Here is an 18,995-nt window from a genome sequence, read left to right as displayed (position 1 = left end):
GCAAAGGGAAGGTCAAGAGGTAATCCATGGCAGGCAAATGTAATTCAACACCAAAGGCACCACAATAGTAGTTCCGGCAGTAAAACACATAAGATACCCTGTAGCTATGATCGTACATACACACCCTATGACATCATCTGTGTTCACAGCACAATAGTATAAAGTGTGAAAACACCCAACACACACCTGTGTATTCCCAAACACCGCACCATAGGTGTAAACACACGGGGAACTTTTAAAATGTACATGTTGGGAGCTGCTATAGCTGTGATTCATCAGCATGTGTTAGAGACCGATGGTGTTGTGGAGGATGATGCCGACAACCACCGCAGGCCTCGGAGGAGAAGGAGAGTGTTCAGACCAAGTGTAACCTACCAGGGGCTACATGACCTGAAGATAGTAGAGCGTTACAGGGTGGACAGGGACATCTTACAGCAAATAGTGGAGCTGTGCCGGCCACACCTGAGAACCAGAAACAACAGAGGGGAACACATCCCAGTAGACACGAAGGTATGTGTAAGCCTGCGAATACTGGTCACAGGTACCTTTCAAAGGCCAACTGGAGATATAATGGGTATCTCACAGGCATCAGCATCCAGGGTACTACACCAGTTCCTGGATGCCATGTTACCACATGCCAATGAGCAAATATACTTCCCCAGAACTCAGGAGGAGTTGGCCAGCAATATGCACCACTTCCACCGTGTGGCACACTACCCGGAGGTACTGGGTGTGATAGACTGCACGCACATACAAATCAAGTCACCACCCGGTGAGCAGGGTAGGCGCTACATAAACCGCAAGGGATTCCACTCCATCAACTGCCAGGTCATGTGCAATGCCCAGGGCATTATCATGGATGTGTGTGCTGGCAGCCCTGGAAGCTACAATGACTCCCATATTTGGCATGCCATCAAGTATTTGTCAGGGGGGACATCCCACATGGCTATCTTGTGGGGGATGCTGGCTATGCACTGGAGCTGTGGATGATGACTCCCATCAGAAACGCACACACACCCATGCAAGAGCACCATAATGAGGCACACGCACAAACCAGGTTCATCATAGAGCGTGTGTTCGTGATGCTGAAATCACAGTTCCGGTGCTTGGATACATCTGGTGGAGCCTTGCAGTACTCTCCAGGCACGTGTGCCCACATTGTCATAGTATGTGTCATGCTACATAATATGATCCTGCGGAAGCAGCTGCAGCAGGGACAAAATGGTGAAGGCCCTCATAGCCCACCGCAATTGCCAAGGCCATTACAGGCACAGGGGGATTCAGACCATGAACACACTGTGCCAGCCCCAGTAGGCAGACGGAGGCATGCCCAATATGCCTACGCCTTGGCAAAGAGGGAACGTATAGCATATACTCTGACAGTGTAGGCCCCTACAGACTGACACCTCTCCACCTGCACACACAGTAAAATGGATGGCACACAAACATGACCACCTGTAAATTGTAATGTATAGGTGGCCCAATGTGTGACTCCTACATAGGCAGCCCTCAAACATTGTAAACACAACAGCCAGTGGAACACGGAATGCCAACACCTGAACAGTATATGAGCCTTACAGCATATGGTGGTGCTGTGTGCCTGTCACATTCCCCGCCAGATATATATATATACATATATATATATATATATATATATATATATATATATATATATATATATATATGTACACATATGCATATATATAATACAGATAGAAAGGGCAATAGAGGGATATATGGTGATTTAGATGGATTCAGCAATATCTGCAAATATAATAGATAGTGCAACAACATTCATAATACCTTGGAGGTACAAATAAATAGGATACCACCAACCATGGAATGTGTAACATACCGACATGCGTAACCATGAGGCTGAAAGACCGATAGAACACAGTACCGGAACAGTACATCCGCGAGTAATAGTATGATGATATGAAGGGACAGTTAGTCACCGCTGCCGGTGTTGCGGTCCATGTAGGTACTGTGTTCAACTGTGTCTGTGAGTGCCGTAGTCTGTGTAAGTGTGCATTGAGGGTGCCGTGTGCATCTCTGTGTGACTGTAATGTGTGTGTGTGTCCACAACATGTGTTTGTTAGTGCCAAGTCAGAGGCAGATCAGTACGGTAGGTGTGGGTATAGCTAGCCGTAGGCATATGGTTACTACCTGTCCCACAGTAGGAGGGACAGCCCCACCCTGGGCAGGTGCATCCTGACATAAAACAGTACAAAGGGCAAATGTCTGAGATGGTAGGACATAAATATGTCCCATATATAATGTAACAGTCGTATTTAATAGTTATGCCTGTATGTAAGAAACGTAAATGTTACATGCAATATGATAAGTAGCCAAAGTCATACAACAATAGGTATGTAGTGAGGATAAAAGTATGTGCTAACCTGTGTACTGACCGTGGCTACGTGTTGGCCTGTAAACACCGTTGTGTGTCCCGCAAGAGTCCAACAATGACCATATGAAAAGGTGGCAACCCATGGCAAACAGGCTCTTTTAACAACACAACCACAATGACTGCAAATATGTGGGACAGAAATACAAGGGATAACTGTCACTTACACATATCCCTTGATATATCACTGCAATTACGGAGGTATACAAGTAGCAAGCTCACCTGCAGATGATATAGACACCAATTAACAATGGCCCAATGTACAATCCCATAACATAAGTCTACTAACTGTTAGCTCTCTAATTAGGGATGGAGCCCACACACATATATACAGATTATGTAGAAATGCAAGGCCCACACACCTGTATATGCTACGTACACCCACTGACATCCCTCACACTAGAAACTAAAGCAATACAGACTGTAATAGCAGCACAAACATCCAGTCAGTCAATTACATCTGCAGAACACTCAACATACCATGTGAGAGACACAATTAAAGGCATCATGCAAAATTGCAGGCGTTGTATAATGGAACAAACAGCCATGTTACAGGTTTTGTTTGCAATACTCCATTATCAGACGTTGGGATGACAGGTACATCCACATGTTGAACCAAATACTCTACCTGTCACACACAATCCACGGGGGACATGAATCCAAACTATACTTGTCTCCATGCATAGCAGTTGCAGTTACACATAACAAAACACAATACAGACCGTCTCCCTGAAGGTAGGGCAAATAGGCAACGCCCAAGGGGAGAATCCAATTATACCCCACTGTTGCCGCATAATTGGCAAATGGAGTAGCTGCACAGCTGATATGCAAGTAATTAGTCATTCAGGAACACCAATTGGTGGGATGAATCCACATGTTACAGGTATCGACGTATATAAGGATGACTTGCCAGACATTCAAACCGTATGCTCATACCGAATACCAGTTGAAACACTGTGAGAGAGATAGAAATGAAACACCGTAATGACAACAAGGTATGTAGAATGGCCGATATGTAAGGTTATGTATAGCATGATCTGTATTAATTAGTTTTACTGTATGTATAGCCTGGTTTGCATTACTTAAACGTGTATGCAATGCATAAAGTGAGGAAAGGTATTTATGTAGTGATGTCTTGCTGAGCATACTAACGCTTGTAGAAACTGTGCGTCCAGCAGTGGGACACAAGGTACACAGCACAGACACCACAAGGGATGCAACATGAGGGCGTTAATCAGAACAAGTCCATACAACCCACTGTCAGTGGTAGGGTATGTCCAACAAGGACGTGCCATAGCAGGGGATAGTAAATGTTGATATACTGTCACAGCACGCATGTGTATGGGCATATAACGTTAATGACATATGTAAGGTGGTCCCGCTGTGCAAGTATGCTTTGCATTATGGGATACTATGTGAAATATGTGTAATATATAGAATTATAGGTAGATATGACAGATATTCTACACAGCATAACAGGCATATCATGCATACCACAGGTATTGTCTATTGGTATGTACAATAACAGGATACATATGGCTTGTAGGTATGGGACATTGTAATAGCATGATAGCTAATCTAAATGGAAGGGCTACCAAGTAACCATGCACAAAGGACATGTAATAGCTTCACAGGTGCATAGTGGGGTACTATGCAGTCTGGCAAGTCCATGTGTAAGCACAACTACAGTGTTCACACTAGTGGCACCTCTCTAGGGTAGTGTCCTGTGAACAGCAGAGCCAGGTGTCACCTGCACCTCTGCACAGTACAGCCACTGCAGTGATCCCAGGCCTACATGTGCCTCCCAACCACCAAGGGAGGTATCACATGAACAGTGCTACTGAGTGTCCCTGCATGATGTACATAGGACTTATGTTCCAAAGCATGGTGAGTATCCGGTTTGGGAATGTAACCCACAAGCACATCCCACTCATTGTGGCATGTGTATGCACATATCCATGAGCATGTTGCTCACAGTGGCCTCTGCTTATGTCGCATATGAGGAGCATATCCATTAATAATGTTGTGGACATGGGCCCTGTCTGATCAGCAGAGGTCACCCCTGAGTATGTAGCATGCAGATGTGTACAGATGTGGTGTCTGTAGTGCAGCCGCATATTTAAACTGTCAGAGCTCAGTAAACGTCATGGCGTGTTAATGTTGTGGCATGTAAAGCAGTAGCTGTTGTGTAAGGTACACCCTAAATGGGGTGGTGTACCCTTGAATGTGTGTAGATGTCTTGAGTTCAGAGGTACAATGGGTGCCTATGTACCAGCTACACACCCAGTACAGATAGGTGTGACCACGTAGAAGGATATCCACGCCACAGTGGCAATACGATAACCACAGGAGTGGGTGCAACATATGTGTGTACTGCAAACCTGTACAATGTGATATGTATGTAGGGGACTACCATCCATGTGATAGTCAGTGGGTGAATGGTGTAATGCAAAGGTGATGTGCATGCACCTTGTGTCATGCAGTGTGATGCCATGATAGTCATATTATGTATCTGTCACAGCGACACCCATATGGTTGGGGTCAGTATCAGCTGGTGGAGCAATCATGGTGCTTGGTATGCAGGGGTTTGAAAGCTAGGCAGGGAAAGTCCCCTGTGCTAGCCTGTTCCACAGGGAAGCATATACTGAACATGAGGGGCCCTATGACTGAGGACCGTGGTATGCCAAATGTACCTGACATGTAGTAGGTACTATGGTATGCTAGCCTCACTGTGTGTCCTGTCCATGAGCCACATAGCATAACATCCTGAGACACAGGGTACGATGTGCAGGTGGATGTGTATGTTGTCATTACCAGAATGGGGAATGGTGCTGAAAGGCAATGAGAGGACAATGTAGGATGTGTGGACTCCGCACCATCAGCAACTGCCCTGGTAACTGTATGAAAGGAGTCCACCATGTGTAGGGGCCATGCTCTGGCCCTAACAAGCCCAACCCGGGTGGCAGCAAAGGACGGGAGCCCAACAATGTCTCTGTGAATGACGTCCTTGATGATGTGCCCCATAGCCATGCAGAACAGTTCAGTCAGGTGTGTAGGACTATAGTCCCACTCATGCATTGTGGTGCCACCTGTGTGTAGTGTGATAACTGCTGCTGTGTGCCATTCAGGGGCTACAATGTCTGAAACAAGGCTATTACTGAATATGGTGGCCTAGTGGGGAGACATGTAATTCAGAGGTTGGTGGACATCACAGCCTGGGACGTTGGAAGGTGACATGGGGCCAGTGTCCCAGGACATATAGAGTGTAGGTCACTACTGTGTAGGTGTGACCACAGGGACACCACAATGTTCATGTATGGATTGCGGCCCTGTAGTGAGTGAGAGGGTGTAATGTCAGCATTGAATCCATCCTCCAGCATGTTGCCAACAACACCTGGGTCTGCAATGTTCCTGAGTGACTGTTGTATGTGACAGCAGATGTGGGTGTTGCCATCGACTACTGACATACCACCATAATGCCTGGTGGTACACCTCGGAATGTGTGGCAGTCATGTTTACGTAGCTAGTCTTGGAGTATGTGATGAGGGACCCTGTGGCCCCACCACGGCTGACCAGTGAGCCACCCCACACATGGGAATGTACACCACCGTGGAACAGCCTACACCTGTTGTTGTACATCATATGTCCAGGGAACATGACCACCAGAGTGCTGTCTGTTATCTGGTGTGTACCATCATGGCTCTGGGTGGAATAGCATGAACCATGCAGTTGTGTACATGTTAATGAAGTGCACTGGGGTATGTGTCAGCATTTGTATGTACATTGTCCATCTGCATGGGTGTCATGATGTTAACAACCGCTGTCAGCAGATGTCTGTAGTAGGTGTTGTAGTACTCATGTACTGTGTATGTTGTGTTGGGTGTGGTGCCGGGATGTGGCTAACAAGGTTGATTAGCATATGTTTGGAATCCACCAATTAGGGGATAACCCCAGGTGTGTAACACCAGTCACATGGTGGTAGTGTTCATGCCAAGGGTAATGTAGGTCTTGGAGGTGGTGTGTATGGGTTGATCCAGCAGAGCAGAGGGTATGACTCATGGATGTGCCGGTACATGAGTGGCTATCCCAGAGAAGTGTGGGGTAGTGTTAGTCACACATCAGTAGTAGCTGTCTGAGGCCCACTGTCCAATATACCAACATAGAAGGTATGTTACCCGTGGGGTATGACGTTGACTCTGTCGCTTGTTACAATGTGTATAGCGGTCCTAGTTAGTTGCACGTGGAGCACCTCTGATGCATTGTGCTAAGTAACTTGCCAGGATGTGTGCAAAACATAGTGGGATATGGGAACCCCTCAGCTGTGGGTGTGCCGGTCCAGGTATGTGCCTGAAAGGTATGGTCCATCTATAACCTGTCAATGCAGGTGTGCTCTGCAGAGCCTAGAGGCAGGTCCCAGTCACTGCAGAGATGTTTGAGTGGTGTATTATAAGGTGTGTCTTGCCTGCGTGCGGCACAGAGGAAGATGCAAGCATTGTGTCACATGACCCCATGTCATGCCTGCCAGTTTCCATCCTGCCGGTGGCAGTTATTGGAAACTGTGCAAGACAGGCAGTATAGAAGCAGCAAGAGCGTTACATGTGAGCTGTACTCCCAGGGCTGACAGGTGCAGGTCATCTGTGCCACAGCATTGTGTTTGACCAGGTCAGTCAAAGCGGACAGATACCAGATGCCTGTGAAATGACAATAGGAGCATAGGCAACTGTTGAAGTGACACATTCGGTCGTTGTACAGTGGTATCGTGTCCAGATGAATGCAAAATGCTCCCCAGGGCTTGGCCCACACCCTCAGGGCTATAAGACTGGTGAGCTATTGCATGTCCCTGCACACGTAGTCTGTGCAGTGGCATCACAGGGCAGTCACACTAACATGGAGAATGACAGTCATATCGTACCTGGTGAGGTGTGGCATGGGTGCATAGGGTATGTTGCAGAAGCAGTTACCCGATAACAAGATGTAAGAGACTAATGCCTTGTGTAGCCTGCTGTGTGGAACTGCAGTGTGACTCCCTACAGAGTCATCTATGACTGGTGTGTTGTGAATGTTGTAACTCACTACTGGCTGTATGTGATGGGCACACATGAGTCTGTGGGCTATAAGCTGGTGATGTTGTCTTCCATGATGGGGGCTACCTCTAGTGCCTACAGTGAGTATGGAGAAGTACTGCACAAGTTGTCCTCGTAGGTGTGGCCAGTGGTGTAGATCATGTGAGACTATGTGATGGGTGGGGTGTGTTGCGAATGTTACACATCTCCAAATGACTGTCAGGTGCAGTCAGGGTTGGTGACAGCATTACACCCAGCCATAGCTGTCAACCTCTTGTCCCCAAACTGAGGAACAGTAGCCCTCGTACTGTGTGATAAATGGGCAAAACGTGGAACACTTACAACTGGCTTACTATCAGCTTCAACTAGGAAGGGCATATGATGGCTAAAATAGGCTGGTTTTACGTATAAAAAAGATATTCTAATGAATTAATATGATTCCCATCTATTTAGCCATGGCTAGCTGGTAAACAATTTCCAACAATGAATGGGTGACAGACCCTTCCAATGTGGAACCTTGAGGAACATGCACCTTTTAGAACCCCAAATGAGGTACATTCCTTGTAATGAGGTACACCTGAGAGCTATGCCCCCAGCACAGCTGCAGAAGTGCATCCCCCACAGGCTGTAGTGCCGTATATTGAGAGGTGAGCATTGAATGTGTACATGAGACAATTGCTCTATTGCCCCATGTACGACATATCCCTCATAAAGACAGGCAGTAGCACTGGTATGTGACAGTTGGACATGCCTGTATATACAACCATCTCCCACAGGATATGTGCATTACGTGTGTACAACAGCTGTTGTACCATAAGCAAGCTGGGAAGTATAGGACAGCCAGTGTACCTGTGGGAAATGGTGTGGAATGGGTGCTATAGTAATCAGTAACTCATGACATGCTCACAAGATCTGAACAAGTGCCTAGCATGACCATACAATACAGATAGGGTGTTGGATAATATCAACCCACAAGTGGTGATGACAGTCATTTAGGGTGGCACCGCACTATAACCCTGCTGAGTATGGTGTGCATGTCCATGAACCATTAGCACTGTAGATGTTAGCAGTACAGATGTACAAGACAGCACGGATATTTGACTACAAATACCTTTGCATGTCACAGGAGTGTTCCACCAGTGGCCTGTTGACAGACTCACAACTACAAAAGGTGCAACAGTGACATGTGCACAGCACACCAGTGCCAGCTACAGTAGAACAGGGTTAATGTGTCTTACCCCACCCTCATTGTAGCCCATACCACACAGACAAATGTTAGGCACCTGTGTATGTAAGGCTGTGAATGGCCATGTCCTATCAGTATAGCTGTGTCAGTGTTGTGAACAACATACAGAATGGGCTGTGTGGGTGAGGTGTGTGACATATGTTTTCAGTCTGATGGATGATACCAGCAATGTCACCGCTAGGTGATCATCCCTGTACCCATAAATTACTACCTAGGCTGTGGTCAACATTATGGACACTGTGTAAGGGATGGTGCTGTGCAGTGCACCCCCAACTTGGTGATGTCTCCAGGCCCCCTAGGTAGTCATATGAGGTACCCATGTCATGTTACGATGCCATCCATGAGCACGGAGATCACTGGACAGGCATATACAGAACTGTGGTGACCAATATTGGATCACATACCACCTTTAAGGGGTAATGGCTATGCATGGATGTGCGATACCAGCCTTCACAATCCTCACCTCCACTATGCAGCATGCTATCTACCTTGCAGAAAGACATTTGCTACACCATGATGATGGACATGCTACATGTCCATATCCTGATCTATAAGACATATGTCATGGACAGCCACCGTCCTAATACTAGGATCGCCACGGGCTGGACAGATCCTTGTGCCATATATGTGACATACTCCCGCTATACCATGCAACCCTGTCCATCAAAGCTGCACATGTCATCCCAGTCATACATGGTGTGATGGCCACATGGTAGATGTACTATCAACTGACTGGATCAGTAATGTGGCACTGATGCACCTTGCAGTGGCACAATGGCTGTCTGTTACAGCTTGGAAACTGTGCCCACACATGCTATGGTTGATAACCATCCCTGCGAATGTCGTCTGACTAGCCATTGTCCCATGTCTATCACATGTGCAATACAGGCGATCCGTGGCAGGATGATGAACAGTTATACAGTGCTGTGTAGATGTATATGGCAAAACACATACATGTACAGGTGTCCATGCGTATGTGTGCATTGTCACTGTTCAAGTCCATTACGGCTGTGTCTGTGTTGATATGTGACATATACACAGCATCCAGGTCAACAGCAGTACTGTGGACACATCCAACCATGTGCAGATAGGTAAGAACACAAGTGCAGGCAAATAGACATGCCCACAGCAAGACAGCATTTACATGGAGTATGAACACTGTAATGAGGTGACACACATATATGGTGATGATATCCAATGCATAATGGGTGTGACTTGTGTGACACAAACACGTCAGTCGTGTCAGTGTCATGATGCTTTGCAAAGATAACTGTGCAGATGTAGTAGATGTCATAGAAATGTATGTGCAGCAGTATCTCTGTACATCTCTGAAACTGTGACCTGTCACCATCATTATGTCTTACAGATAATGCCCGCACACGTCTCCCAGCATACACCCACCAGGAGGATGATGTAATCATCCCACAGCTCCATGACAACTATGACTTGTCGTTCAGCCATGTGCCACAGCATGCCCAGCAGCGGGATGACCTGTGGCAGGATCTACGCAGGAGGGTGAACGATGTGGGTGGCCATAACCGCACCTACCAGCAGGTGCGCAAACACTGCATGGACTTGATACGACTTGCAAAATAGCGTGCCACTGCAATTGCCAGGAAACAAGGTGGAACAGGTGGTGGGCCACCAGCCCAGCCCCCACTCACACACACCGAGGAGCTACTGGCCAGTCTGGGGACACCCAGGGAACAGCATCCAGAAACACTATCGTGGAGGTGGGTGTCTCCCAACCAATGAGCCTGGAGTTGCCTGGTAAGTCAGTACTGCACATATGGCTATTATATCCCATGTAGTTGCATGTGTCACTGTACATTATGTAAGGTAACAACATATGCAAGGTATGTGGACACATGCTGCATACTACAGTATGCTACATTGTGTATGCACACATGTGCATACTATATGTTATTACACAGGTGAATGTGTTCACATGCACAGTGCAACCTGTGGCTGTCATACAGTCATGGATAATGTTCATACTGGTGTATCATCCCTATACAGGTACCTCTGGCATGCCGCACAGACATGAGTCCGTTGCAGGTGAGACTGTCATCAGTATCAGGCATGTTACAGTGTAGATCTATTTGCCATGTGGCCAGTTAACACTTGCACACCTGATGTTTGTTCCAGTCATGATATGCAGGTCGCACCACCCTTCATTCACACAGGCTACCCATGTGCAATATATACAAATGTAATGATACACCGACTTGAAACCACAGTACTTGTCATTGTGACATGTGTGGTCAGCTGTGCATACAATGGTGGAGGTGTTCTACAATGGAGGCATATGTAGTATGCATTGGAACAACATGTGTGGTACGCACACAGTACCACACAGTGAGATGTGATATGGGCAGCCCACAGGTGTCACCATTGTGTCATATGCCCCTGCATTGGGTGCGCACATTGTGATGTGCCACCTGACATGTCCCAGACATGTAGTGTTCTGTCTGCAATATTGTCACACTATCGCATGACCTATACCCCACATACCAAACATACAACCTGTTGTCTGCATAGCCCTGTGGATTATGACATATCTGACATCTATGGGTGTATGTCATATGGGACAACACAGACATGTGAGATAGATGCCCAACACACACAATTGGCCAACACATGTGCACACATGGCCATGGGGGATGGCCAGAGACATGTAGCCTCACAGTACTTGGGATGTGTATACACCCTGTTGCACATTGTCCACACATGGTCCAATTATAGCCTTAGTTGACCGATTATACAGTTGATGTGGTACACTGGACAACCTAAAAGCCTCTGCACAGCTACTGGAGGTGTCACTGAAGTCTACCATATACGATCTGTTGAACATCACGACTGTGTTGCAGTTATGGCTATGCAATGGGTACATCTTATGCATTCTACAGCAACATAGATGCCTCATGTTGCCATGCAATGGCACAGTGTCTGCACTTCACACTGTATAGCAATGTAGACGGCTCACACTACCCTCCCATGCTCATGCACATTTGCTAAACATGCATTCTATCTGTAGGGCATACACACAACACTGCAATGTGAAGCCCATTATGATGCTGTACATGTGTCAGGACACCATTGTGTCAGACATGTATGCATGTTAATGCACATGTCAGCAGATTACATGTCAAGGTCACGTCAGCCATGTGTACTGTTATCCTGTTCTGGGCCACATGGTGTATCATGGGGATGCATGCATACTACCATGATTGTGTGAACTGCATGGCTACTGATATGACACCTGCTTGCTAAAGTGTGCTCCCCGGGGAGGTATGCTTACTAACACTATTAGTGTCTGAGCTGCATGCCGTCTGCTGTATCGCAGGCATGCTGCATGCCATCTGACAAATCACATGCATGGTGTGTCTGTGTGTGTCTGTCTTTGTGTGTGTGTGTTTGTGTGTGTGTGTGTGTGTCTGTGTTTGTGTGTGTGTGTGTGTGTGTGTGTGTGTGTGTGTGTGTGTGTGTGTGTGTGTGTGTGTGTGTGTGTGTGTGTGTGTGTGTGTGTGTCTGTGTCTATAGTACTTTACAGTATTTCTTTGCATTCATAGGTGATGTAGGTGCGTTACCCTCCTGCGGTCCATCTGATGTTAGTGTCCCCACAGATACTAGCGGTGATGAACATATGCATGAGGTACAGGCAGGGTTGTCAGGGGCTGAATCTGTGGCAATGGTTACCATCCCAGCTATGTCCCCCTCTTCCCCGCACACAGTTCTGCTGCCAACACATACCGCATCACCAGTGGCCATAGAGGAAGGACAGTCAGCGTCTGTTAGTGTGGAACAGGAATGCGTGGTGGCTACAGAAGGTGTGTCTACACACCATGGTGTAAGTGTAATGACTGCAGATGTGCCACACAGGCATGTGGCCAGTGCTGCTCGTAGGAGGACCTCTGGCAGACATGCACCTGCAGGACAGAGCGCAGCAGCTGGTATCACCAGACGCATGTTCCAGACTGTAATGGTGGCACAGGCATGTGCTGAACGGCAGAACAGAGAAGGGCAGAGGCTGCAGAGGGCTGCTATCCATACCCTAAATGACAACATCCAGGCAATGGCAAATGCGCAACAGCAGATTGCTAATGTTCTGGATAGGCGATTAGGTGAAATGGTCGGAATCCTTGACCGAGGCATGGCAATCCGTGAGCGGGAGCTGTCTGTGCTGGAACACCTGGTAGAAGTGATGCGTAGGCCACGTGGATGTAGGCCAGCAACACCACCTAGTGTAGGTCGACGTGAGCATGCCAACTCACATGCCCGCTCCCATAGTGCCGGTAGCAGTAGCAGTGCGCCTGGTGCTGCGTTGTCAACACCAGGACACAGCAGGCCACGTGGACATGGCCCTGGATGGTCTCAGTGGGGACACGGTTCCAGCGGACATGTGTCGTCGGACAGCAGCCACTCTGTACCTCCACCTGGTAGTGCCCGTGCAACCCCAGGTAGGCACAGGTCACGTGGCCGTGGACGGACACAGTGAGCTGTACAACCTGCTCTGTACAATCTGGGGCTGTCAATTATACTCTGTGTAGGCCTCACAAATGGCAAAACTGTGTACACACATACACACACACAGCAAACACAACTGTAGGGCTCCACAACATCCACATGCATTCTGCACAGACATGTCCAGTCAACTCACCGGCCCTTACACACACACATGACGTTATCCATTGGTGCAGCCTATGCCCCTGGCAAACATATCACCCTGTGCATATGATGAAGCCTGTCATCCACACCATCGGTGCAGGGTTATGCACAAATATTCTGATGCACAGGGTGAACAGCATAGTGAGAGGTGTATGTAATATTACCTGTGTATGCATAGTGAGGGATGTGTATGTTGCAGTGGTTGTGTGTGAATACTGAGAGATGTGTATGTGACATAGGTTGTGTACTGTCGACATGCACCAGTCATACCATGTAGTGCAGGTGCAGCATGCATTATGATGTGTTCACCGTATGTGTCTCGGTTACATCTGTAGCACCATGTTGGTTGTGATACCCTGGTTCCCTCCTATGGTGTACATGCATGTGCCTACAGGTAGCAGTGTTTGCAGTCCCCCACGTGTAACTGTGGATTACTCACAGGCACGTCTGGCAATATCAGCATGCTACATGTACCCTTAACCTGACTGTTGGACACACCAACATGACACAGATGTCCGCACATATACTGCACCTGACGCATGTGGTCGGTGCCACAGGCTACACTGGACAGAGACGTGACATACATAGCAGGACACATTACAGGTATGGTGACATGGTGCAGGGGTTGTACACAGCGGCCTGGCCAATGATGATGTGAGGTGTCACCTGGTAGCTGGAGGCCACACTGTGCAGCAGTGAGACCCTGTAACAGTACGGGAACATGGTCACATTCACAGGGTGTACACCACTATAATGCACACCCCATAGTGTGCAGGTGGGGACCCTTGCCTATGTGGTCATCACCCTCACAGTACTATGCACCCACACGATGTGTCACAGAGAAGGGACATGCACAGGTAGCCAGTATGGCTGGGACCTATGGCATCAACAGGGTAGTGCAATGCATCACCATTACAGGTTAGTCACCACGTGGGGTTAGTGATCATTTCCCACCGTATATTAGCATACACCCTCACACCAAACACCAGACATACATACAGACACACACACACTGTGGTGACCACACATGTGTATACAGACAGCCGACGTGTGTGATGCACCACACCGGCCGACCTCATGCTTCCCACACTGACGTATGTACAGATCTCTACAACGGTGTACAGGGATGTGTAGCAACTGGGACATATTCCCCGTGATATGTGGCATCTCTGGCCACACATTCGGACACACATGGCAGTGCTGGGAATGATATACCTGCCATATGATGACACGTTTGATAGACATGCAGCGGTATTGATTGCATTATGTGTACCAACGCTATATCTGGCAAATGTGCTGCTATATGCACACGGGAGGTTTAGGTGTTACAGGTGCCATGTGACATATAGTTGTTAACACCTGACCGCTGTGTATGCATTATGTCAGCACCGTCACGTAACAGCAACATAGCGTACTGTTTGCACTTGGCATGATAGGATGGTGTGTGACACAACTGTGAGCCACTCCCTGCACACATACATCTAGACAGGTGGTTCACCATGTTATGTACACACATCCCTCCATACGTGCTGTTTGTATGTCACCGTATACAGGTGTCAGTGATGGGTCTGCATTGCGTCTGCATGTCGTAGGTAGGTGCAACTATGTTATGGACATTGGCCAGTGCACATGCATGGCTGCTGCATGCACAGTACAGATGTCACATGTGTCTCCTGTTGCCATGTTTGCATGCATTGCTATTGTTGGACATGTGTGTTGACATACATAACACATGGACTGTGGTATGATATCACGGGTGTCACAGGCGACCAGTACAAGGGTATGTGTCCCGGTCAACACTGCTACCCCCTGTAGTGTGAGCATTCAACAGACATGGGCCTACCTTCCATTCGCATGTGTAGCATTGATTAGGCCAGTGTTATGCACAAGGTACATCAAAGGCTATGTATGTATGTGCTGTGTGTGCAGTCCATGCACACATCCACACAATCACATGTATGACATATCCAGACGTGTGTTCATTGGTGTACAGCAACAGTCAGGTGTCACAGCTGTGTAAGGGCCGTGGTATGTCTTGAGCCGACCTGTTCATGTATACTGGTATCATTGCAATGCATAACACCTGTTGTATCCCTGTTGGTACATGTGTACTCTGCACAGCTGGTGTACACCTCTGTACAGCCCAGTGATCATGTGTCACATGGTGTTGTGGGACGGTAAGGCTGTGTAGTGCTGCACCGATGACATGGTGCTGACTTGACAGCTACAGTGTACACTGCAGTGTGTACGTATGTGACCTGCACCTGTGACAGCTGTGATGGCAGCTGTGTGTGTACAGGTCACTGCATGTGTGACCGCCTTGTGTGTGAGGACAGTTATACCTTACTGTGCCCTTCTGTACTGTGCCCTTCTGTGTGTACGCTCCATCTGCATTCAAGATGGCCCTTTGCAACAGCTAAGTGTGTGAACATGCCCAGTATGCTGTTGTGTAGATGGACACACAGTACAGTCCATGTACGCAGTTGTGTAGATGGACACACGGTACATTCCACACTGCGCCCATCCGTGATTAGACTCCGTGTGCATGCAAGATGGCCCTTTGCAACTGCTGTGTGAGCATGCCCAGTACACCGTTGTGTAGATGGACACACAGTACATTCCAAACTGCGCCCTTCCGTGATTAGACTCCATGTGCATGCAAGATGGCCCTTTGCAACTGCTAAGTGTGTGAGCATGCCCAGTACACCGTTGTGTAGATGGACACACAGTACATTCCACACTGCGCCCTTCCGTGATTAGACTCCGTGTGCATGCAAGATGGCCCTTTGCAACTGCTAAGTGTGTGAGCATGCCCAGTACGCCGTTGTGTAGATGGACACACAGTACATTCCAAACTGCGCCCTTCCGTGATTAGAATCTGTGTGCATGCAAGACGACCCTTTGCAACTGCTAAGTGTGTGAGCATGCCCATTACGCCATTGTGTAGATGGACACACAGTACATTCCACACTGCGCCCTTCCGTGATTAGACTCCATGTGCATGCAAGATGGCCCTTTGCAACTGCTAAGTGTGTGAGCATGCCCAGTACGCCGTTGTGTAGATGGACACACAGTACATTCCACACTGCGCCCTTCCGTGATTAGACTCCGTGTGCATGCAAGATGGCCCTTTGCAACTGCTAAGTGTGTGAGCATGCCCAGTATGCCGTTGTGTAGATGGACACACAGTACATTCCAAACTGCGCCCTTCTGTGATTAGAATCCGTGTGCATGCAAGATGACCCTTTGCAACTGCTAAGTGTGTGAGCATGCCCAGTACACCCTTGTGTAGATGGACACACAGTACATTCCAAACAGACATGTGATACTAAGCGTGTGGGCATGGCCATTGACATCCTGTATAGCCATGGTGGTCATCCAGACAACAGATGTCCATTTTCAATGTCACGATGGATGCCTACATTGAACATACTGGTTGCTCTCTCGAAGGGTGTACTGTCTGTGGTGCATCCCGTATCTATTTAGTGTTGTAGTGCACCGTAGATATTTAGTTGGCCCGATGACAGCACTGCCATGTTTGTGTACGTCTACCTTGGGAGAGTAATATGCTTTCAGACTGCTCACTCTCTAAACATTCCCTATCGGCATCTTTGCCTTTGCGAATGATGTCACCCACCTAGAAGTATGCCTTTGGGAGTGCTGTGTTTAGTAATCTCAGTAGCGCATTCTGTAAATGCGTAATGCTGTAGTGTGTTAAAGTAGTTAGGTGTATGTTCAACTCCCAGCCCTGCCAAGTGTGAGTGTGTGTGTGTGTGTGTGTCTGTGTGTCTGTGTGTTTCCAGCTGCCTGGGGACACAGTAATGCTTTTAGATGCCTCACAACACATACATTCCCTATCGGCATCCTTGCCTTTGCGATTGATGTCACCCACCTAGAAGTATGCCTCTGGGAGTGCTGTGTTCAGTAATCTCGGTAGCGCGTTCTGTAAATGAGTAATGCTGTAGTGTGATAAAGTAGTTAGGTGTATGTTCAACTCCTGGTCCTGCCAAGTGTGTGTGTGTGTGTGTGTGTGTGTGTGTGTGTGTGTGTGTGTGTGTTTCCAGCTGCCTGGGGACACAGTAATGCTTTTAGATGCCTCACAACACATACATTCCCTATTGGCGTCTTTGCCTTTGCAGATGATGTCACCCACCTAGAAGTATGCCTCTGGGGGTGCTGTGCTCAGTAATCTCGGTAGCGCGTTCTGTAAATGCGTAATGCTACAGTGTGTTAAGTTAGTTAGGTGTATGTTCAACTCCCGGCCCTGCCAAGTGCGTGTGTGTGTGTGTGTGTGTGTGTGTGTGTGTGTGTGTGTGTGTGTGTGTGTGTGTGTGTGTCTGCGTGTGTTTCCAGCTGCTGGGGGACACAGTAATGCTTTTAGATGCCTCACAACACATACATTCCCTATCGGCATCTTTGCCTTTGCGGATGATGTCACCCACCTAGAAGTATGCCTTTGGGAGTGCTGTGTTCAGTAATCTCGGTAGCGCGTTCTGTAAATGCGTAATGCTGTAGTGTGTTAAGGTAGTTAGGTGTATGTTCAACTCACGGCCCTGCCAAGTGTGTGTGTGTGTGTGTGTGTGTGTGTCTGTATGTTTCCAGCTGCCTGGGGACACAGTAATGCTTTTAGATGCCTCACAACACATACAGTCCCTATCGGCGTCTTTGCCTTTGCGGATGATGTCACCCACCTAGAAGTATGCCTCTGGGTGTGCTGTGTACAGTAATCTCGGTAGCGTGTTCTGTAAATGCGTAATGCTGTTGTGTGTTAAGGTAGTTAGGTGTATGTTCAACTCCCGGCCCTGCCAAGTGTGTGTGTGTGTGTGTGTGTGTGTACATATATATATATATATATATATATATATATATTTTTTTTTTTTTGTAATATGTATGTGGATATTAGCACTATTGAATGTGCTGCATTGTCTGTACATGTTCACCTTGGATGTATCTGAATGTTCTATGTCTCTTTAATAGTGTACATACTGTGATCCTGGGTTATAGTTGTGTAGTGACCAGTTATTTTGTTGCTGGGTATTACCAGGGACATTGAAAACAATGATAGTACAGCACCTTTAAATGGTCATGTGCACATCTCAGCAGCAGTCAGCAATGGTTGTTACTTTGGAGGATGAGTATGTCTCATATAACTATGTATTAAATGACAATACTATGCAAATCAGGTTAACATTACTGACACCCGTTTATCCACAGGTTGTGATACAGATCCCAAGTATGTATGTGTATACATTGCCAGGTGCAGGACTGGACTATGGTTGAATGCATGGAGGGGTGTCCATGGCCAGGAATGGCGATATGTACAGCCTGGCAGGTACAGTCTGTGACTGTCCCACAACCTCCAGTATATGGCTGACACATGCTGAAACAGTGTACATGCAGAGACACACATAAAACAAACAGCTGGGGATAACACATACACACACACATTGCATCAACATTGGGTCATGCAAAACCTGTTGTCCCTCACACACACACAAATGCATACATGTTGATTGGCTGGTTCACTGACAGGCTCTGGAAAAGAAACTACATACCCTGTGCATATGATGACACCTGTGCCACCTCTTGTAATGTGTAACATTGATGGAGG

The sequence above is a fragment of the Protopterus annectens genome, chromosome 2.part1 (genome assembly GCF_019279795.1).
Source record: "Protopterus annectens isolate FY-2018-M chromosome 2.part1, PAN1.0, whole genome shotgun sequence".
In the NCBI taxonomy this organism is placed as follows: Eukaryota; Metazoa; Chordata; order Ceratodontiformes; family Protopteridae; genus Protopterus; species Protopterus annectens.
The sequence above is the reverse complement of the archived record's forward strand: the minus strand, read 5'-3'. Positions refer to the sequence as shown.